The sequence below is a fragment of the Prionailurus bengalensis genome, chromosome B1, assembly GCF_016509475.1.
Source record: "Prionailurus bengalensis isolate Pbe53 chromosome B1, Fcat_Pben_1.1_paternal_pri, whole genome shotgun sequence".
Classification (NCBI taxonomy): Eukaryota; Metazoa; Chordata; class Mammalia; order Carnivora; family Felidae; genus Prionailurus; species Prionailurus bengalensis.
The window spans coordinates 91,468,664-91,492,094 of NC_057344.1; the positions used below are offsets into that span (position 1 = coordinate 91,468,664).

The 23,431-nt window shown below is 35.1% G+C and overlaps 1 pseudogene; it reads right to left on the minus strand.

Moving 5' to 3' along the window:
* Positions 1-1,131: 1,131 nt before the first annotated feature.
* Positions 1,132-4,682, minus strand: LOC122469018 (annotated as a pseudogene).
* Between the last annotated feature and the right edge of the window lie 18,749 nt (positions 4,683-23,431).

Genomic DNA, 23,431 nt, shown 5'->3' on the forward strand with positions numbered 1-23,431 from the left:
GGGGATTCACCTTTCCCACCAGAGCACCGCCAGGTATTGAGCTGCGGAGTTACAGCCTTTGCACTCCCCTTGTTTAGTCTTACTGGAATTTAAACCCTCTCCTTTCTCTTTTCTCCCTTTTTAGTTTAGTCCCTGAGTCTATTTCCAATTTTCCACTTTCTCTCCAGCTTCTTTTGGGGAGGGGTGCTTTTCCCGTGTTCTCCCCCGCCTCAGTCTCTGTCCTTTCTCCGCCTGCAAAGGCCCTGCCTGCCGCCGGCTTCTCTCTCCCCAAGTTCACCTCTCTGCGCCACGTACCTGCTGACTTCTGTGGTTCAGGTTGTGCAGATTGTTGTGTTAAGCCTCCAATAAGTTTTCTAGGTGTGTAGGATGGTTTATTGTTGGTCTGGCTGTATTTCATGGACATGAGACACACAAAAAACTTCCATGCTGTTCCGCCATCTTGGCTCCTCCTATTATTATTATTATTTATTTTATTTTTTTACATAAGAGTAGAGAAGTAAAGGTTCAGAAGTGGCACTAACAAAGTAATGCTGACTCCCTCACCTCCACACTTGCCTGACTCGTTTATTCTGATGGTGTAGGTAAATGATGGTGTGTGGCCCTGTAATAAAGAAGGCCTTTAATATGAGGAATATCTTTAGCAAATTTTTAGGTTCAATTAGGAAAAAAAAAATAAGATCTTTTTATTCTACAAGCTTTATTATATTATTTGTAATAGGAAGGAATTTTCAAGGGGTAAAATTGGATGGAGTTTGGGTTAAGGACATAGGCGGAATAATTCAGACTTGAAATTTCATATATAACTGGTCAATATACAAAATGATACAACCATTAGGAAAAATAATGTGGTAGTTTTTTATAAAGCTAAGCATATAATTATGTATGCATTCCAGACATTTCACTTCTGGATATTTATCCAAGGGGAAAAAAAAAATCTGTGTTCACACAGATACTTGTATGATTAACAGTTTTATTCAAATCACTAACAGCTGGAAACAACTCAAATGCCCCCACCTGGGAAATGGATAAACAAATGGGGGCATATCCATAATGAAATGCCACTCAGCAATAGGAAGGAATGAGCTATTGATACACAAAATAAATTATCCATAGTCAGATTGCTGGTGTTTTTCAGAAAACATCAAAGTGACTTTCAAATCTCATCATGGGGTCAAGGATATCTTCTAAAATACTGATTTGTAAAGGGATTTTTGTAACTTCAATGAATATAAAGGGCCATGATACACTGGACTCTGTATAAATCCTTGATGAGGTAGTAATTTTTTAAATCCCTGATTTAAAAAGAATAGAAATAGATATTGACATTTTTAGAATTATCCAGAACAGGGAATGCTGTTTCCTTATATAATGGACTACAGGTCCTTAAAGGGCGATAACTCAACCAGGAAATTCATATTAATTTGGAAAGCTAAATAAATCTAAGCTAAGGATATTTCTCAGTTCAAGGATTATTAGCATTCCACTTTTAATCAATTCCTTATTTATTTGGGTAGTGCAAATGGGTGCAAGAATTTAATTCTGTATATAATATTAAACGGGAATGTAAGCACCCCATTCATGTTATATATGAGAAGTGGCTGATACCTGTCAGTATCTTCAATTGCCCTCGGAATATAATCAATACTAATTATTATTATTACTAGAAGTAATAATATCCACCCATAAAAGCCCCTGCATTCTTCCCTCTTAGACACAGATGTACTCACTAGTATCCTCAACAACAGAGCAGGAGAAGAACACCTCCAGTGTGTCCTCGCTACCAGGTTCTGTGTAAGAGGGACTGACATCATCTGATGTAATCTACATAACATCTTTATGCAGTAAATTTGTTCTCTATTTTTAAAATGTAGAAATTGAGGTTCAGAGGGTTTATCTTATCAAATTCACATACCTAGTAAGTGTTGGAGCTTAAAATCCACATGATAATTGTGTTCATATCTCATTGACCACCCCCCAACTTGAAGACTTTGAAGAATATCTGAAAAATATCTCAGCAAATCAATTTTGTTAATTTCGTGTAACCAGCAGGGAAGGGCAGCAGAGTGGCATGACAGAATCTTCTGAGAAACTAGGTATAAATTTATGATGAGAAAATAAGTTTAGTACTTTTTTTGTTAAATTGTATTGGTAAAATTTAGGCATAGCCTATCTAACCTACAAAAATATACATATACATGACCATATATTTTTCAAGATAGAATACTTTCAAACACTAATTTCAAGCCAACTATTCTTTAATTCATTGGATGGATTTCAATGAAAAGTTTGAGTAATTATGAGTAATTAACATTAAAACTATCTTATTTTAGAGAGTATCCTATTTTTTAAATCTTGTTTCACCACATATTGCTGACGTCTGTCTCTTTCTCATGGTGAGAGACTGAGCTGACTGCCAAGACAAAGAGAGATTAGTGAAAGGAAGAAAAATAAAAAAAAAAAAAAACAACCTCTTTATAGTCTCATAAACAGCATTTATAAGCCTGAATTTTAACATTACAATGGAGTAACTACCTATTGGGAAGGAAAGAAGTAATAAAATATGTCAAGTGATAACTCTAAGCTATTACATCTTCTTTTAAAAGTTTATACGGTCTGGTTTAGCTAGTTCAATTTTTTATGTAACTATTCATATTGGAAGGCTAATCAGCCTCCACTTGCAGACTCAAGAGCATTTATTTAAATTATTATTTATTTATTTTTGAGAGAGAGAAAAAGAGAGCATGAATGGGGTAGGGACAGAGGGAGAGGGGACACAGAATCTGAAGCAGACTCCAGGCTCTGAGCTGTCAGCATAGAGCCTGATTAGCAGCTGATCTGAAAGCTGGTCTTGATCATTCTTCTGATATATTTACTTATTTCTTCTTCCTCCACACCACTGGCAGTCAAATTTCTTAGGTAGCACCAAATACAGGAATTAAAAACTTGAACTGCATATTGAATTTAAAAAGCCTTTATGGCAATGTTTGTCATCTTGGATTCAAGTTAGCTAGTATTCCTTCCAGCAATTTGTCACAAATTTCCATGTATACCATGTCATCCTTATCAAAACTTCTTCTAATGCAGCATTTCATCCAAAGAATAAGTGAGGTATCTGAGGCAGTTAACAAAGGAGAAAAGTTCATTTGGAATGGCTTTAAGACATTTGGAGTTATCACATTGCTGATTAATACTGGAGAATCCCACAACTTCCAGATCTTTCATTTCAATTTCATTGATAGCATTCAGTAATCCTTCCACAATCATCTAGGGATCTTTTATGGTTGAACATGGGTCCATGAAGAGATGTTAACTGTGCAAGGCACTGCAGAGAACCTCGTGCCATATCTGAATCTTTGATTTTTCCACGTACTGTGAGGAAAAGATTCATAACCCTATTGTCCAAAAGAGTCTCCTGCCTGGGCTCTATTGGCTTTAAGAACACATTTTGTGAAGATTCAAACATAGCTAATAGTGTATACCCAAATTTGGAGGAAGAAAGTTCCAGCTAAAGGCCTGGTTGGTGAGTACAAGGTAACTGCTGCTGAAATACATAAGACATCTGAATACTGAGTCTGCCCCACCTGATGAACTCCTGTAGAATGTCAACAGTTACCATGACGATGTGACAACGTCTTCTTCCCGAAAAACTCTTCTGTAATCCCATATTCAGTTCAATGTTGCCCATGTTACTTGAACTTGAGTGTTCACTCAATAGTGCAATCAGAATAAAACAGGGCCGTAGTTTGCACAGTGGGATTGCCACTAATCAACTAGCTGACTTCATGAAAAATGCTTTTGTAGTTAACAGATTTATCTAACGATCCTCCTTTTACAATTAATGCCACTGCAAATAGAATCTGTTCTTGATCATACTTTTGGAGGTTAGGCCTAGGTTAAGAGAAATATTCATAGTGACTGGATGCTAGCTTTTTCCAAAAGAACCCACTTTCAGACAATTGCTTCCAGTATGGCTGTGGCAGCTTGAGGAGGACATAGTCCATTTTGCTTTATGCCTTTTATGTGTTTATTTGGAGGGGGGAGAGAGAATCTCTACTCATCATGGACACCTACGTGGGGCTGGATCTCAGGACCCTGAGATCATGACCTGAACAGAAATCAAGACTCAGACGCTTAACCCACTGAGCCGCCCAGGCACCGTTGTTTTTGTTTTTTAATCCAGTGACCTTGCTCTAGTACCACAAAGAGGTTAGTGTCTCTCAGAAGATACTTTGGGCAGGTGGCAGCTCATCACCTATTATAATCCTCACAAACTTTCCTCTCCTCTCTTCAACTGTTACTTCCAAAGAATGAAGTAAGAAAATATGCTTATAAACTGTAAATTGTGACACTGATTTCTTAAGCGACAGAAATGTGCTATGTATGCTAACACTGCTCGTTACTGACCTGGGAAGGTGGTGATAGCAGAAGGTGGTGATAGGAGCACTCTGGCCAGGTTCTTGAGCTGAACTCGTGAGTTTCACAGCTTTGCTGGAGCCATGATGGTCTGTCATTAATGATGCACCATGCACCGCATTATGGGAGCAGGTGCCAGGGCCAGCCCGTCACACGCAGACTAAATCTCTCACACTGGCAGAGGTTGTCCCCGCTGCCATGAGTGCCATCTGCACAGCCATGTTGGCCGGCCTGAGCTCCGGGTTCTGTGGGGCAGAGACGGTCGGCATAAACAGACTGTCTTGGTGGGTGGCGAGAGCCTAGGTGTCTTGCAGTACAGCACCAGGTGTGGCCAGCCAGGGTGGTTGGCGCAGACAATGGCCAGTATGTACTGTTCTAATCCAATTTCTTTCTTTTTTCTTTTTTTTTTTTAATTTTTAAATTTACATCCAAGTTAGTATATATTGCAATAATGATTTCAGGAGTAGATCCCAGTGATTCATCCCTTATGTATAACACCCAGTGCTCATCCCAACAAATGCCTTCCTTAATGCCCCTTACCCATTTAGCCCATTGCACCACCCAAAACCCCTCCAGCAACCCTCAGTTTGTTCTCTATATTTAAGAGTCTCTTATGTTTTGTCCCCCTCCCTGTTTTTATATTATTTTTGCTTCCATTCCTTTATGTTCACCTGTTTTGTATCTTAAATTCCACATATGAGTGAAGTCATATGATAGTTCTTTCTCTGACTAATTTCACTCAGCATGATACCCTCTAGTTCCATCCACATAGTTGCAAATGGCAAGATTTCATTTCTTTTTGATTGCTGAGTAATACTCCTTTGTGTGTGTGTGTGTGTGTGTGTGTGTGTGTGTGTATGTGTGTGTATACCACATCTTCTTTATCCACTCATTGGCCAATGGACATTTGGGCCCTTTCCATACTTTGGCTATTGTCAGTAGTGCTGCTATAAACATTGGTGTGCCTGTGCCCCTTCGAAACAGCACACCTGTACCCCTTCGATAAATACCTAGTAGTGAAATTGTTAGGTCAAAGCGTAGTTCTATTTTTAACTTTTTGAGAAACCCCCATACTCTTTTCCAGAGTGGCTGCACCACTTTGCATGCCCACCAGCAGTGCAAAAGAGTTTCTCTTTCTCTGCATCCTCGCCAACAACTGTTGTTGCCTGAGTTGTTAATTTTAGACATTTTGATTGGTGTTAGGTGGTATCTTATTGTGGTTTTGATTTGTATTTCCCTGATGATGAGTGATGATGAGCATTTTTTCATGTGTCTGTTAGCCATATTGTCTTTGGAAAAGTGTCTAATCATGTCTTTTGCCCATTTCTTTGCTGGATTATTTGTTTTTTGGGTGTTGAGTTTTATAAGTTCTTTATAGGTTTTGGATACTAACCTTTTATCTGATATGTCATTTGCAAATATCTTCTAAAGAATTTGAAGATTAGATAGATGAAATGACTTGTTTTGGTGACTGCGTGTGAAAACTTAAGTTGAAACGTGAGTTATGCTTGACTTCAGAAATTGGGTTCCTTTATTGGTTTGTTTCTGTAATAACAATCCACCTCACCTAAAGAAATTTGTTAACGTATGATTTTGAATTTTTTTCTCAAATTTTTCTTTTACAATTCCTCTTTTCCAAACATCTAAGTTTCTGATGCCACAGAAACAGGATATTTTAAAGGTTAGCAAAAACTCAACACATCATTGTTAATTGGAGGAATAAATCTCTTACAATCTCATTCTTTTACTGATGAGGCAATATATAACTTTAAAGGAATCAATATTATATTCTATATTCACAAAGTACTTTACAGAAGCTAAATTTAGAACCTAAGCTTCTTGCCTCACCTGACTATATTCTGGTTAATAAACAACAGCGGCAAAGATACTATAAATACAGATAAATATAATAAAGCACGTTACTTAAGTTAGCTAAAAAGTAATTATTGCATAAAGTAGTGGGTGACACATTTCTATTTTGACTTAGAAATGTTCTTCACAGATTATGCCATTAAGATAGACACAGAAAAATAATATTAGTATGGCTCAGTGAGGTTTCTGACCTAGGCTACTTGTGCCTAGAGGAGACTACAACAGGGGTTCCAGGCAGATGAGGCAACTGACTACCCAGACCTTATTGGACCGCCCTGAGATACTGAGACAATCAGCATCTCAGCACACCTAAAACCAGGCTGATAAAGATTCAGCATGCTTTTTGAATAGACACATCGTTTGTTATACTATTAAAATTCTCCTACTCTGATTGGTCAATAGCCTGTTTCCCAAATCCCCTGAGTGTCCCTCCTACCAAAGAGGCTTTCCAGTCCCAAATCTCTATATTTCCCTATCATACAACAGCAAAAGGTAAATCCTAGGCCCGATTTACTCCAGGACTCACTTCCTTGTTCGTCCTCTGCCTGTGACCCAACATTGGGTCACACACTGGTTAGACCCTCTGACCAGTGGGTCTGACCTGTGACCCTCTGACACACTGGTTAGACAGGGCAGTGTTAGAGGTTTTTTTATTAATTATTTATTTTGAATCCCTATTAGTCATTCTAATATAATTAAATGTTACTTGGAGTAATTAGCTAACCACTGACTATCTCTTAATAGTAGAGTAATACAGTTATAAAATATTATGCATAAGATTTTTAAATCAAATATTACAATAAAATTGCTACATGTGCAATGGGTGGTGGGAAGTACATGTTGTTTCAAATCACAGACTAGAGAACGAGACAGATCTAGTTTTGAATATTGTGTCTATACGTAGCTAACTCTATGGTGGATGAAAGTTAAGATTCCATCGCTTTATTTATGAAATGGAGATAATCTTAAATGGCCCTTTCTTCGTCCTCCACACCCATGTTCCCTAATGGATCCTGAACCAGAGGATTGCTATGTAATACCTAACATTTTAAATCTGAATGGAATCTTAACCATGCATTTCTCTTTATTTTTTTATTTAAATATTGTTTTAAACATTCAAAATTCCTCTCGATGAAAGAAGAATATTATAGATATCTCTCTGGGAAAAATTCAGCTGATAGTATTCCTTATAGAACATTTCAGAAGACACTTTTATGTTCTTAAAAAGCTCATGTTCCTCAGAATATGAGCTTGTTGCATTTAGCAGACAAAGGATGTATTTCATCGTCCTTTATTTTATTTTTTAAAGTTTATTTATTTATTTTGAGAGAGACACAGAGAGCACAAGCTGGGGAGGGCTGAGAAAACGAGAGACAGAATCCCAAGCAGGCTTAATGTCATCAGTGCAGAGCCAGTTGCAGGGCTGAACTCAACGAGCTGTGAGGTCATATTTCATTCTCCTTTAAATCAAATCTTTCCTGCTAAATAAAAAAGGGGAGAAAATTGTGTATGTTAGAATAGATGGGGATAATCTATTGCAGTCTTTTTTGTGGATACTTTTCATGAATGGTTATTCTGAATGAGGTTAGAGTAAAAGTAGTGATATTATATCCAGTGGGGAAAATGATAAATAGATCAAGTTTTACATTTTTATATTATGCCACCTATTTCTATAAATACCAATAAAATGTAATGTCAGTATACTCTTGATCTTTTCAGTATATTTGGGTAAAAAAGTTGCTGTTCATGAAATGTCTCTTTTTATTTAAAAATTATGTTAACATATGCCATAGAAAAGGACACGGAGTGTTTAGATGTTTCTTTGCAAATACTATATGGTCAAAAATATCTGTGGCTTCTGAATAAACTGTAAATATTTGTAATTTTCAGGGTATGACCTGGTAAAATTATTTACATGCTAGAAAGCATTATTTAAAATTTATGGGGCGCCTGGGTGGCGCAGTTGGTTAAGCGTCCGACTTCAGCCAGGTCACGATCTTGCAGTCCGTGAGTTTGAGCCCCGCGTTGGGCTCTGGGCTGATGGCTCAGAGCCTGGAGCCTGTTTCCGATTCTGTGTCTCCCTCTCTCTCTGCCCCTCCCCCGTTCATGCTCTGTCTCTCTCTGTCCCAAAAATAAATAAACGTTGAAAAAAAAATTTAAAATTTAAAAGTATGCCTTTAATTAAAGAAAAATCATAAGAAGGCAAAAAAGCAGAGATGGTAACATAAACTCTACAGATAAGAAAAGATTAGATTTGTAGAGAAATTATTAAAGGAAAACAAAAATATTAAAAGCTGTAAAGGGGGGTTTTCAAATCATTTTTAAATGATAAATCAAAGTACATTTTGATGCAGTTTTAAAATCTACACTTGATTTGGGTTAATGAAACCAAATTCAGGTTGCTGTTATAGGCTAATTGTAGGTTTCCATAGGAGTTTACTGGAAAGGAACTAGTTGTATTAATGGCTAAGTGATTGATATCAAAACTGAATCTGTATCTAGGATGCTTAGAGTTTAGTCAGATTAAAGGAAGCATGGTTTGCAAAAAGAAACCTGGGCCAAGGTCAAGAGGTTAGAACATGGGAAGATGGAAGTCGGGGTGCCTGGAACTCAGATTCGGGAGTTTTAGAATGGGAGAAGGTGTTGAAGGACAGGGAAAGGGAAAATGAAGTTGGATAAGTAATCGAACAGAAACACAAAAGTAAATGAAGTGTCTTAAAAACATATTAATCGGTTGGATTTTAAGTAAGGTAAAAGAGATTGTATTACGATAGCAGAAGAGCGGCATGATCTAATTTGCTTTGTGGCAGAATGAGGAGAATGTATCAAAGGGAATAAGACTGGAGGCTGAGGGAAAAATAGAAGGTAATTGTGGAGTTTAGGTAGCTATGATGTTAAACTAAGCTGAAGAGGCAGCTGTGGGCAGTGGAGAGGAGTAGAGATTGGAGAAAGATTTTAGAAAATAGAATGAATTGCATTTAGCTACTGCTTAGAAGAAGAGGCCTAGGGGAGGGAAATGAAAAAAGATGCTTCTTAAATCTCTAAAATACTTTCCAAAAGAATGTTAGTTTCTTATTTCTCTCATTTGGGACTTTTATTTTTTAAAGTGGTTAAGACAGCATCTAATTTTTTGGCTAAATTTGCATTTTCTTGTTCTGACACTAGTAGAACATCAGAGAACACAGAACATTTTCCAAAATATGTATCAATTGTTTTTTACTATTTTATAACGTGAAATCCTTTGCATATTTTTCAGTAAATGTCTGGAGAGGTGAAAAGATTATATAATCTTATATTTTTAAAAAATATCTACTTTTATTAAATTACCTATGACTATTTTCCCAATATTTTTATTTGTCTTTTAAATTTATATTTTCTTTTCTATCTAATTTTCTTTAGATAATTAACCTTTTATCTCAGATATTTTTTTTTATTATATCCAACGGAAGATTATCCTTCAAGGTTTAATTTCTATTAAGTCATTCACACAATTAGAAAACATACATCAAGCACCTATTATGTGCCTATAACTGTGTGGACCTTCAGAAAGACTTTGTTTACCTCTAAGTAAGAATTTATGCACAAAGTACCTGATCATTCCTTTATAATGGCAATATTAATAACATTTTCATCTTTACATTAGTTCATTTAATTAATCACTTTATGTTTTTCTAACCACTAATCCAGGCTCATAGAAAGCTTTAGTAAAATAGCTTTAACTCAATAACTATATTTAAACCATATCTGCATATTTCAGTACTTTAAATAGTTTTTAACTTGTGAATTGAACTAAGTTATCCATCCTTTGTTATTGGAGCCTCTGTGGATCCTATTACATTGTCTTATCTAATATTTTTTAGTAGGCCTGTTATTACATGGAAACACCCCAGAGTATTGCTTGGATTCTACTCCTATTTCTGTAGCAAAATCTCCACTTCTTCTTGATCATCAGATAAGTCATTCTACTTATCTACTATCAGATAAGTCATTCTCCTGGAACTATAGCTGAATCTTCATTAATTTTTTAATAAAGACAGTTGCTTCAGTCATTGGAGTAGCAGAATAAATGGTTTCAAAGAATTGTTTCTTTAATTTCAAGTAAATTTCATTTATTTATTTATTTATTTATTTATTTATTTATTTATTTAAAATGTTTATTTATTATTGAGAGACAGAGAGAGGCAGAGCGTGAACAGGAGAAGGGCAGAGAGAGAGGAAGACACAGAATCCCAAGCAGGCTCCAGGCTCTGAGCTGTCAGCACAGAGCCCAACGCGGGGCTCAAACTCACAGACCGTGAGATCATGACCTGAGCCGAAGTCGGAAGCTCAACCGACTGAGCCACCCGGTTGCCCCATCAAGTAAATTTCTTAATTAGAGACAATGCTTATGGAATAGGCATAATAATAATTTTTGAAGCATTTAGTTAATCCAAATTTGGAGGTTCCTGAGAAAGCATGTTTATAGTCTGAAAATAAAATCCACGTCTACAATAAATTTCTATCTGATTAAAAAAACAAATCTTCACCACACCCCCCTCCTCCCCAGCCATGGAAAGTTTCTAATGTAAGCATCAGGAAGCCACCACATAGTTGGCGATTCACCTGAAGTATGGAGACATGTTGAGGTATAAGATTTAATTACTTTTGTTGTTAATTGCACATTCATTACTGTCTGTGGCTAGGGTATCTTGAGAAGAGGAAATCTATTTTTTAAAGTTCCTTTCTACCATCATGCATATTTTAATCATGAGCTTATTATGCAAATTCTGGTCTTCATAGAAGATACTGACATCTAAAAAATCTGTTATCCCGTTACCTGATTATTAAGATATTATTGTACAATAAGAATAGATACATTTTCATGTTCTGGGCCCACTCCTAGAGCTCCAACTACAGGCTTCTTCCAAAAAATTTCTTGAGATTAATTGCTTATTCACTGAAATTATTTGGCTTTTTATTTGATAATATCATACATTCATAAAACTACAGAAACCATCGGGGCACAGCTCAATGAATTTTCACAAACTGGACACATCTGTACAAGAAGCACTGAGAACATAAAATAAAACATTGCATATGCTTCAGGAGGCCCCTGGTACACTTTCTTCCGGTTTCTATATCTATAAGAGTAGTGACCCTCCTGCTTTCTTTTAACATAGATTAGTTTTGTGTGGTTTTGAACTCTCTGTGAATATAATAAAATAGTTCTTTTTAATTTTATACTTTTTAAGTTTTTATTTTAATTACAGTTAGTTAACATACAGTTAGTTATATTAATTTTAGGCATACAATATAGTGATTCAACACTTCCATACATCACCCTGTGCTCATTACAGCCAGTACACTCCTTAATTCCCATCACCTATTTTACCTACTTGCCCACCCACCTTCCTTCTAGCAACCACCAGTTTGTTCTCTGTGGTTAAGAGTCTATTTCTTGGTTTACCTTCCCTTTTTTTCCCCCTTTGTTTATTTTGTTTCTTAAATTCCACATATGAGTGAGATCAAATGGTATTTCTCTGACCGACTTAATTTGCTTAGTATAATACTCTCTACCTCTATCCATGTTGTTGGAAATGGAAAGATTTCTTTCCTTTTTATGGTTGATCAATATTCACCATAACCATTGAGTATACACACACACACACAAACACACACACACACACACACACATCTATATGTACATAACATATCACATATAATATATGTATCACATCTTGTTTATCCATTCATCAGTCACTGTACACTTGGGCTATTTCCATAATTTGGCTTTTTTTCCCTTGTCTTTTCTTTCTTTCTTTCTTTCTTTCTTTCTTTCTTTCTTTCTTTCTTTCTTTCTTTCTGTGCTTGGCTTCTTTAGCTCAACATTGTATTTGTGAGATTCATCCATATTGTGTTTAATGACCAATTATTTAATCTTCTCTCTTCAAGTTACCCAAACAAACCATTAGCCATTGCTTAGGAATCAACATAGATGCTCATTCCAGGCATCACTCCTTTTAAACCTAGTGAATGTAAGGGCACCTGGGTGGCTCAATTAATTAAATGTCCAACCTCAGCTCAGGCCATGATCTCAAAGTTCATGGGAGTCCTGCATCAGGCTCTATGCTGACAGCTCAGAGCCTGGAGCCTGCTTTGGATTCTGTGTTTCCCTCTCTCTCTCTCTGCCCCTCCCCTGCTTGCTCTCTGTCTCTCGCAAAAATAAATAAAATATTAAAAAAATAGACCCAGTGAATGTAGAATTCAAAATTCTTCCTCTTATAAGAATTTTCCTTTTCCATTCATGGTCAAGTCACTCTTAAGAGAGAAAGTAAAAGTTGTCTATTTCTGAGTAATGCCAATGTAAGTAATAAAACATGTGTATATTATGTTTTATATTTGTAATTGTTAATTTTTGCTCATGCATTTATTAGTTATCTCTTATAGTTTGAAGTTGATGGGAGGGGAGGTCCTTTAAGAGGAGATTGTGTCCTAAGAGTGTGATAAACCTATTCATTCAAATAATTCACTTGTACCTTCAAAGCCTGGTAGGGACTTTCACATATACATTGGCACATAATGGTGGAGTACTTCTGGTCATGCCCAAATGTATAGTTAGGCAGATCAAAAAGCACTGAGAGCATGATGCCCTTACTTGGGTATCCCAAGTCAGCATATTCAGTTTTCCCTGAAAGGCAAGTATTATTTTTACTTTATTGTTTATTTTGTTTTTCAAAATTAGAATATTCATTGATAATTTTTTTTAAAATTCAAATCCATTTTAAATCCATTTTTTTCTAAATCCAAATTTCAGGATTACCTGCTGTCACATTCTTATTTGTGTGTTTCACACAATACTGATCTGCCATCAACACTTCCTTCAGCACTAGACCTGTTAGGTCATGAAGAAAGAGTAGTAGAGCTGCTGACTCTTTTGTCTTCACCAGGTCAATTGCTTCCTTGTTCTCTGAGCTTTAGTAAATAGTGAACAATTTTCAAATAACAGAGTACAAGGTAAAGTCCATGGGCAACTTTTTTGGATGTGGGTTTAAGGAACAATACAACCTTCACCTTAGAGAAAAACTGCAGACATGCTGCAATGTGCAGAATTCCCACAAGTGATGGACATGCCCTGTATGATTGATCCCCCTTAGTGTGGAAGGAACTTGTGACTATAAGATCTCACTATTATTCTCTGGCAAAAGGATGGGCCTACCCTAATCGGAGAGCCATTTAAAACTAGAAAACAGTCAAAGGTCAAAGGGTAAACATAAAAATGAAATTATAAAATAAAGATAGAGCATTTTCCCCAGTCGAATGCAGAGAAGGACGTCTCACAGACGCTCGTGTGCTGGCCTGAAGGAAAACAACAGCCAGGTTGGGGGCTCCTGTGGCCAAGAATTGTAGGTGGCCTCTAGGTTCTAACGATGGTAACTTACTGACACCTAGCAAGAAAACAGGAGCGTCAAACATACAGCTTCAAGAGATGACTTCTGCTGAAAAACATTGAGCTCGGAAGACGACTCCTAGCCTTAGATGAGAATTGCAGTGATTTAACCCTGGTGAGATCCCACGCAGAAGATCCAGAAAAACTGTTCTGAGACTCCTCACCTCTGGAAACTGTCAGATAATAAGTTTGTGTCGTTTTAAGCTTTTGGGTCTGTGTTAATTTATCACACGGTAACAGAAAACTAGGAGTACACTTGCTCAGGACCACTGCGAGTACTGACATTGTCAAGAAACATACTTTCCTTTTTCTCTCATGTGTGTTTTTATTATGGCATAATGGGAATTTGTAAATCCTGCCTTCACTATTAGTTATTCATAGTGAATAAATGCCCAGCTTGACATCAGATGGCCTGGGGCTGAATCCCATTCAACTCCTTAGATGTGACTGGGAGCAAGTTACTGAATAGCCCTGTGACACTTGCTCCTCAATTAAAAAAAATAAGATTATCATGTTAACTCTTTCATTGGGCTTTTACCAAGAATTAACTGAGTATATTAAATATATTAACAATAAATATTTGTTGGTGCTATTATTGTTATTGCAGATTCAGATTCATGTTGATATCAATGTGATGTCAACAATATAGTGGAAATAATGACATCCTATAGGATGGTGAATCAGATAACTGAAAACTGTATTATGGCAGAGAACTAGAGGGCTGAAATATCCCAGAAGCAGAATATCTCAGAGGCCATCCTGCCAGGTGAAAGCAAGCTACTCTGTTTTAATTTGTATTCCACTGAAAATGTAATTGCTAGATCAATAAAATCATACCAGTTGCCAAGTCATATATTTACATGCTCTAATAAGCAGAATACATCTGGATAGCAGGCACAGTTGGACTTATTAAATAAGTCTACAGTAATTTATTATTAAAGATGTATTAGTATTTTACAGTAATTGAAGTAGTTAAGAGAATAAGGATATGCCATGAATCACAAGGCTGGCATCTTTTAAGGTTTTTTTTTATGTTTATTTATTTATTTTGAGAAAGAGAGAGAGAGAGACAGAGAGAGAGAGAGAGAGAGACAGAGAGAGAGAGAGAGAGAGAGAGAGGATGCACACATTTGCCAGTCAGGGAAGGGCAGAGAGAAACAGGGAGAGAGAAAATCCCAAGCAGGCACATTGTGAGCCCAGAGCCTGATGTTCAATCCCAGAAACCATGAGATCATGACCTGAGCCGAAATCAAGAGTCAGACAGGCACCTAACCGACTGAGCCACCCAGGCACCCCTTACCAGGTTTTGAAGTTTGCAAAAATCTTTAATTCTCTCGGGTAAGGAAAATAGCAACATTTTGTTGTTTTTATTAAGTGTGTCCTCCCTATCACAAATTGGCTAGATTCCAAAAGTTAGTTAGCCGTCACAGGAGTGCTATTATGCACCAAATATCCCATTCTACTTTTAGACTGAGGAATTGCGAAAAAGATCACATTGGATTCAGAAAATCACTGCAATTAATGTGAGACAAATTTTGTTGGAATTTAAATTATCAATTTACTCCTCACAGTACCCATTCTGTACACTGAACTTCATTTAAATTCTGGTTTCCCAGAATTAATATTAGCCTGAAGCTTAACTACAATTGCCTTTAAAGTTTTCCTTTTATAAGTACATGAGATATAGAGTCTCAGTTTGTTGGAGAAGGCTATAAGAAAGACTAAAAGAGGTTGTTACATACATGTTTTCTTAAGGTATTTGTTGTCTAATTCTCATCCTTTATTTATTTATTTGTATTTTTCAAAGCTTTCCAGACTCGTATATATTTGGTACACTTTCAGTTATGAAATGTTAGAGTCTAAAAATATTGTGGCTGTGACTACTATGATACTCAAATTTGGCCTTTTTGATATTTGAGCACAGATATGAAGGAGGTACAGGAGTAAGCCACATGGATAACTGTGCATAGAAATTTCTACACAGAGGATATAGTTTATGCAAAGTCCTGAGGCATGCTCCATGTTCCTGCCACTTTAAATGTTTTTCTATAGTGTTGATATTTCTCAAGTTTCATATTTTTACATACTGATGCAATACTACAAAGGATCACATTTCTTTTTTATTGCCTCTGACAACATTGATTCAATTATTGGCTGATATTTCTCATCACAGCTATATTCTGTGGTGGTGAAATAAAGAGTAAATGTTAGGTTACTTTCACATCCTATAGTGCATGCATCTGTGAAGGAACAACAATAATAATAATATCAATCCTTAACACATGATCCTCAAGGCACATTTTTTTTTCATTCATACTTGAATAAAAAGACATTTATCTGGTACTAGAGAGCAATCATGGTCTCTAGATTGTCCCAGCCCAATTATAATCAATACTGGTGCAGAAGAATTCTAGTAGGTATTCATAAATCATTAGCTTGCCTTCTAGAAAGCCTGCCTACAGAACCAATAGAGGAGATTTCAGCCATTGATAGCTTCCTTAGCTGCCAATGCTTCCAGCATTGCCTTATTTTTAAATCCTCCCAGATTCCTTTTAGGGTCAGTTTTTCTTTCTTTGTTCTCAGGATTGATAGAAATTTACTTTTCTTATTTATTTTCTGGAAAGTATAAAAGTAAGTTTAGAGAATGGGTTTTAAAAACTTGCCCATAGGGGCATGTGGGTGGCCCAGTCCATTAATAACCAAACTTTGGCTCAGGTCATGATCCCATGGTTGTGAATTCAAGCCCCACATCAGGTTCTGCACTGGTTGTGTGGGCCTGCTTGGGATTCTCTCTCTCTTCCTCTCTCTCTCTCTGCTCCTTCCTCACTTGTGTATTCTCTCTCTCTGAAATAAATAGGTTAATTAAAAAAATAAAAACTTGTCCATAAATTGTCATTATTTCTCTTAATGGAGTTTTCCTTTTATACCATCAAAAGAAATTGAGAATTGTAAAATCTGTTCAATCTGTTGGTTGAATAGTGTAGTAGACTATAGTAGACTTATATGGCAAGACCACTGGGTTACTTCTAAGAACAGATAATATCATTCTTTCTCCCCATGTACAAATACAAAAGCAGAAAAATTTACCAAAGTACATATGTTTTAGGCATGAAGAAAGCAGACAAGTCAAGACTTGAGAAACAGGGTCCCAAAGAGTAAGAAAACAGACAGAAGTAAGCCCAGCATCACTGTGACAATTTCTCTCAAGGTACTTGTCAGTTAATTGTGGCATAGCATTTAGAGGTTAGATGTTGAACATAAAGTTCAGTTAAATGTGGCGATATATGAGAGGCTAAAAAGTTGAACATAAAGTAGGTAGTACACAGGGTTTCAGAAACTTAGTTGAGCTCTCAACAGCCTCTAAAGACAGACGCAAACAGTGTTCATGACTACTTTCAAGTGCAGGCTGCACTTGATTTTTGAGAGAAAGGAAGTACATTGAGGTGGTTCCAACTTTCTACACTACCTTTTTCCTTAAGACAGTATCCAATTCATAAGCATCCAAAAAAGCAAGAATCAATCAGGAAACAACAGCTATAATGGCATATGAGGGCTGCCCAGGTGGCTCAGTCAGTTAAGCATCCAACTTTGGCTCAGGTCCTGATCTCATAGTTTGTGGGTTTGAGCCCCTGTCAGGTTCTGTGCTGACAGCTCAGAGACGGAAGCCTCCTTCAGATTCTGTGTCTTCCTTGCTCTCTGCTCCTTCCCTGCTTGTGCTCTCTCTCTCTCTGTGTCTCAAAAATACATAAATGTTAAAATTAATGAAAAATAAATAAAATGGCACATGATCCTGGTTAGATAAAAATTAGAGATTAGCCAAGGTAGAAAAGTCTTACTCAAAATCCCAGTACACAGTTTCCTATAGAAACACAGTAGGATCAGTCACAAATAAGAAATATACCAACTTTCAAAACAATTTTACTTCAGGTTGAAATAGGAGATATATCCCTACTCTAATTGCTCACCATAAGTAAAAAATACTCCTTGGAAGATTACAGTTCAGCTATGCTTCAAATTAACTATACATTTTAATGCACCACACTCAGCATATAATAAAACAATTTTCAGGAATGGTAGAAGATGGGACCAAATTTATATAATATAAAGGAAAAAATAGATTTGCGGATAATGTCAATATTGAAATTATCAAACACTTATTTTGAAATGTAGTTAGTACATAAAGAAAATGGAGTTGAGGTGCCTGGGTGACTTGGTCAGTAAGTATCTGGCTCTTAGTTTTGGCTCAGGTCATGAGATCATGGTTCATGGAATCGAGCCCTGTGTCAAGCTCTGAGATGACAGCATGGAACCTGCTTTGGATTCTCTCTCACTCCCTCTTTCTCTGCCCCTTCCCAGCTTGTGTTCAAGCTCTCTGGCAAAATAAACATTAAAAAAAAAAAAAGAAGAAGAAGAAAAGAAAAAAAAGATGAAGTCAATATGTAATATTCATGACTGAACTTAAAGAAAATTCAAGTGATAATACTTTTTTTTAAGTTTATTTATTTATTTGGAGAGAGAGGGGGAGAGAGGGAGAGAGAGAACTCCAGGCAGGCCCCACACTGTCAATGCAGAACCTGACATGGGACTCAAACTCATGAACTGTGAGATCATAACCTGAGCCTAGATCAAGAGTTGGATGCTGAACTGACTGACCTACCCAGGTGCCCCTCAAGTGATAGTTCTTAAACTGGGAAAAAAGTCCTATAATTAAAAGCTGAAGAAAAGACTTAACAATAGATTAGAAACAGTGGAAAAGATTATAGTATCAGAATATATAATGATGGACAATTTTCCAATGGAGACATGGATGTAAAATACAGAAAAAAATAAGTTGAATATAAGAAACATAGTATTAACATTTGTTTGGAAACCCAGAAGGATAGGAGCAAGTATATGGGTAGTTGCAATATGAGAAAAGGAACTAGACCAAATGTTCTGAAAGTGATGAAAGACATTAAACCACAGATTAAAAAAGCTCAATAAAACCCAAGTGAGATAAATACAAAGAAAACATATCTATACATGTCATAAGAAAAATGCAAAAAACCAAAGACAGGGAAACTAAGCAGCCAGATGAAAACAAACAAAATAAAAGACATAGTTTACAGACCATCAATAAGATTGAGAAGTGTCTGTTCAGCAGAAACAATGGAAGAAAGAAAACAAAATAAATATCTTTAAAAAAATAAGAGTTAAATCTTCTAATGAATTTGCATTGTCTGGGAAGTTAAAAAGCTATACAAGCAAATACTCAGTTGCACTATGGTAGGAATAAAAACTCTATATTTCACAAAACAAAGTTCAACTATATGATGCTTACAAAACACTATTAAAATATGAATACAGAAAGTCTAAAAAGGATAGAAAAAAAGTCCATGCAAGTACAAACCAAAACGAATGTGGTTTAGCTACAGTAATATAAGAACAGCATAACATAAGGCAAAAGCGTTAGTGAAGTTAAACAGAAGCATTTTCTAATGTTAAAGGATCAACCAAACAAGAAGATATAATAAGTCTAAATTTTTAGGTATCTATAATATAGCCTTAAAATTTATGAAGCTAAATCTGACAAAATTAAAGGAAAAATAGATAAACCAAAAATCATAATAAAAGTTTTAAATTGGTTTTCTAGTACTTTACAGAACAGACAAAAGTAGGTAAGGATATAGATCAGAAATTGACAAACTACAATGTGTCTTTCTTGCCAACATCTATCTTTGTATGACCCACAAGTTAAGAATGAATGGTATTTATATTTTTAAATTTTTGTAATGTTTATTCATTTTCAAGAGAGAGAGACAAAGACAGAGCATGAGTGGGGGAGGGCAGAGAGAGAGGGACACACACACAGAATCAGAAGCAGGCTCCAGGCTCTGAGCTGTAAGCACAGAGCCCGACATGGAGCTCAAACTCACTAACTGCAAGATCGTGACCTGAGCTGAAGTTGGATGCTTAACCAACTGAGCTACCCAGGTGCCCCAAGAATGGTATGTATATTATTAAATGTTGGAAAAAGTCAAAATAATAATGTTTTATGAAAATGAAAAGTATATGAAAATCAAATAGCAGTTTGTGTAAAGCGCTTTCTGTAAAAGTTTATGGACCATAGTTATGCTTATTTATTTGTATACCATCTATGCCTGCATTCACACTACAATGAAAGAATTAAATAGTTATAACAGAAACCATGCATGATACTCATCACTTCAAATATTGGTGTAGAGCATTATCGACTTTAGAGACAGAGTTATAATTAGATTTTCCTCTTGGCTTTCAAAGCCTAATTGACATATATAGAATACTAAACTCAAATGCATATTGTTTCTCCCAAATCTACATAGGAAATTTCAACAATTTTTATGTTGAAATATTTGAGAATATACCCACTGTTCATAAATTTTTAGAAGAAAAGAAGTGCAAGATGATAATTTTTTAGAAGTTTGTGAATGAAGCTACACATTTCTAAATAACTGTTGGATCAAAGAAGATATAACAATAACAATTAGTAAAATTGATAAACTGTGCTTAAGAAATTTATATCCTTAAATACATATAAGAAGAAAGTGTAAAAACCCACTGTTTAAGTGTCTCTCTGAATAAGTTAAAGTACAAAAGATATATGAAACCAAAAAAAAAAAGAGAAAGAAAAAGAGCATAATAAAGATAAATTCAGAAATGTGTAAAATAGAAGATAAATATATAACAGAGAGAGTAGTTTTTTTTAGAGACTGAACAAATTGATAAACTGACAAGTGTGATTACTACAGATACTATAGTCATGAAAATTGAGTTGATATTTTGAACAACTTAACACTTACAATTTGAAAATTAGATAAAATTGTTCATTCCTAGAGAAACAGGACAATAAAAATACTATGGTTAATCAATACCTATTAAAGAAAGTGAAACTTAAAGCAAAAGCTTCTCATAAAGAATTCATAAATAATTTTACTTATGATTTCAAACAAACATTAAGAAGTAATAATAAGATCAAGTATACATAAAGCCTACCATGGAAGAGAAAAAAAATGAAACATTTTCAACTCATTCTGTCATACTAGCATAATTTGTACAGCAAATGTGACATCAAAAAAAAATCTATATACATAGGTTCACAAATACTTTTAAAGCTATCAAAGAAATCCATCATATATGAAAAGAATAATATGAAAGAGTTCAATTTTGTCCAGAAATATCATTTAATTATACACAACTTCAATGTAGTTCATTGCATTTAATAGATTAAATAGAAAAAAAAATCCTTCATGTTCTTTTTAGTGGATATTTTTAAATAAATTGATAAAATCTAAATCTACTTATAATTTAAAATAAAGAGTAAATAATACTTAGAGAAAAAAAATAAAATTTAATAAATGTGAAAATCTAACAAATATCTAAATTGATGGTAAAAATACTGAAATCTATCTACCTGATAGCAAGAAGAAGACAAAGATGACCATTCTTATTTCTATTCAGAATTCTACTAGAGCTATGTCATATTGTTATATAGAGAGAAATATATATTTAGTCTTCCTCACCATTTCTAGTGTAGAGCTCTTAAAATTTTGGCATTTCCGTGGCAAGACATTGAATCAATCACCAATGACCAATGATCTAATCCACCATGCCTGTGTAATAAAATCTCCATAAAAATAAAATAGGATGGAGTTCACGGAACTTGTGAGTTGGTGAGCATGTGGAATTTTGGGAGAATGTATGCTTGGAGAGGGCATGGAAACTTCACACTTTTCCCCAAACTAAATTGCTTGGTCGTGTGGGGAAACCACATGAAATGGGGAAATGCTGATCAGAACCTTTAAAGCTACAACAAGATAATAAAGAGAAAAAGAGACGATGTTCAGAAAGGAAGGAATAACACTTTTAGTATTAACTATCTTGTCTTGATGGTTGTACACCAAGAAAACCAAAAAGAATCTACAGGTGAATTATCAGAATTAATAAGTATTTTTTAAGATAACTAGATATAAAATCAGTATAAAAGTGATTTATATTTTTATATCCTAACAAAATACAAATAATAGCTGCAAAGATAAATTATGATGTTTACAATATAATGTTTTAAATTTCAAAGATCTGTAAATAGGAATAACAGAAGTGCAAGCCCATGAAAAAGAAAACTCTAAAGCATTTCTGGGAGACATTGAAGAAGACTTAAATGAAGGTAAATACCATATACATGGAAAGATTCTTAGTGAAATGTATCAAATTCTCCTATTTGATCTATGAAATCAGTGCAAGGCCAATTGCAATCCCAATTTTCTTGGAGCAAACTGACAGACTGATGTTACAATGCACACTCAAGTAATAGGAAAATGCCAAAGAAATAAAGACATTCAAGAAGAAGGAAGGAAGGGGCAGGAGAAGGGGAAAGGAAGGGAGAAGAAAAGAAAGAAGGAGGAAGAAAGGAAGGAGGAGGCTTGAAAGAAGTTTGGAGGCATACACTACCACATATAAAATATTTTTATAAAATTATTGAAATGAAGACAGTGTCATTGATATAGGCTTGGAAAAAATGGAGAAATAGAAAAAAATTGGGGAGTTCAGAGATAGCCCCCTTCTAATATACAGACATTTGATTTAAGACAAAGTTGAAACTTCAGACAAGTGGAGAAAGGATGATCTTCTTACTAAATGACTACATATTCATAAGGGGAAACAAAAATATCAAGCATAGCATAAAATCCAGATATATGTGTGTGTATGTATGTATATATACATATATATGTGTGCCATATAATGTATATATATAAATAGTATCATCCCTGAGCTCTATCCATTAGATGTCAATAGCACAAATCCCTGGTAGTGATAGTAAAAAAATGTCTCCAGATACTGCCAAAAGTACCCAGAGGGGTGTGTGTGTATGTATATGTGTGAAATCATTCCTTTTCGAGAACCACTGTTCTAAAAGATAAAATGTGAAATTAATCATGACCTGAGAGTAGGCAAAATTTTCTTATACAGGAAAAAAATTGATAATGGGAAAGAATTTTAAGCTACAGTACATTGAATTAAAAGAATCTGTTCAACAACAACAAAACGCTAGTGAGTGACTAAAGTAGTTACAAAATCAAAGAAAGTATTAACAATACATATAAAAGAAAGAACACATAACAAGGTTACATATAGAATTTCTATAAATCAATCGGGAAAAGAAGATAACACTCCTCCCCACTTACCCCATAGATATATACATAGACACAAAGCCTAGTGCCCAATATTACAAATTATGTGAAAGTGTTTCAACCTCATTAATAATGAAGTAAGTGTAAATTAAAACCAAAATGAGATACTACCTTGTATTCAAAAGAATACCTACAATTAATAAAACTGACAACACCAAATGTTGACAAGGGTTAGAATCAAGTGGTGTCATAAATGCTGGTGGGAGTGGAAATTAATACAATGACTTTGGAAATCTTTTTGTCAGTACCTACATAAGCTGCTCTTATAACTTAGTGGTTTTACTCCTGGGCTTACACACAGCACAATGCTTATAAATGGGTACCAAAATTCATGTACAAGAGTTTTCCAAGCAGCATTATTCATAATATCTAGAAACTAGGAAAATCTGCAATACCTATCAATGATAAAATGGCTAAATAATTAGGTGTATATTTATATAATGTAATACATGTCAACAATTAAAATGAATTAAATTCTGATGGATATTTATATAGTATGTGATTCTTTACTAGC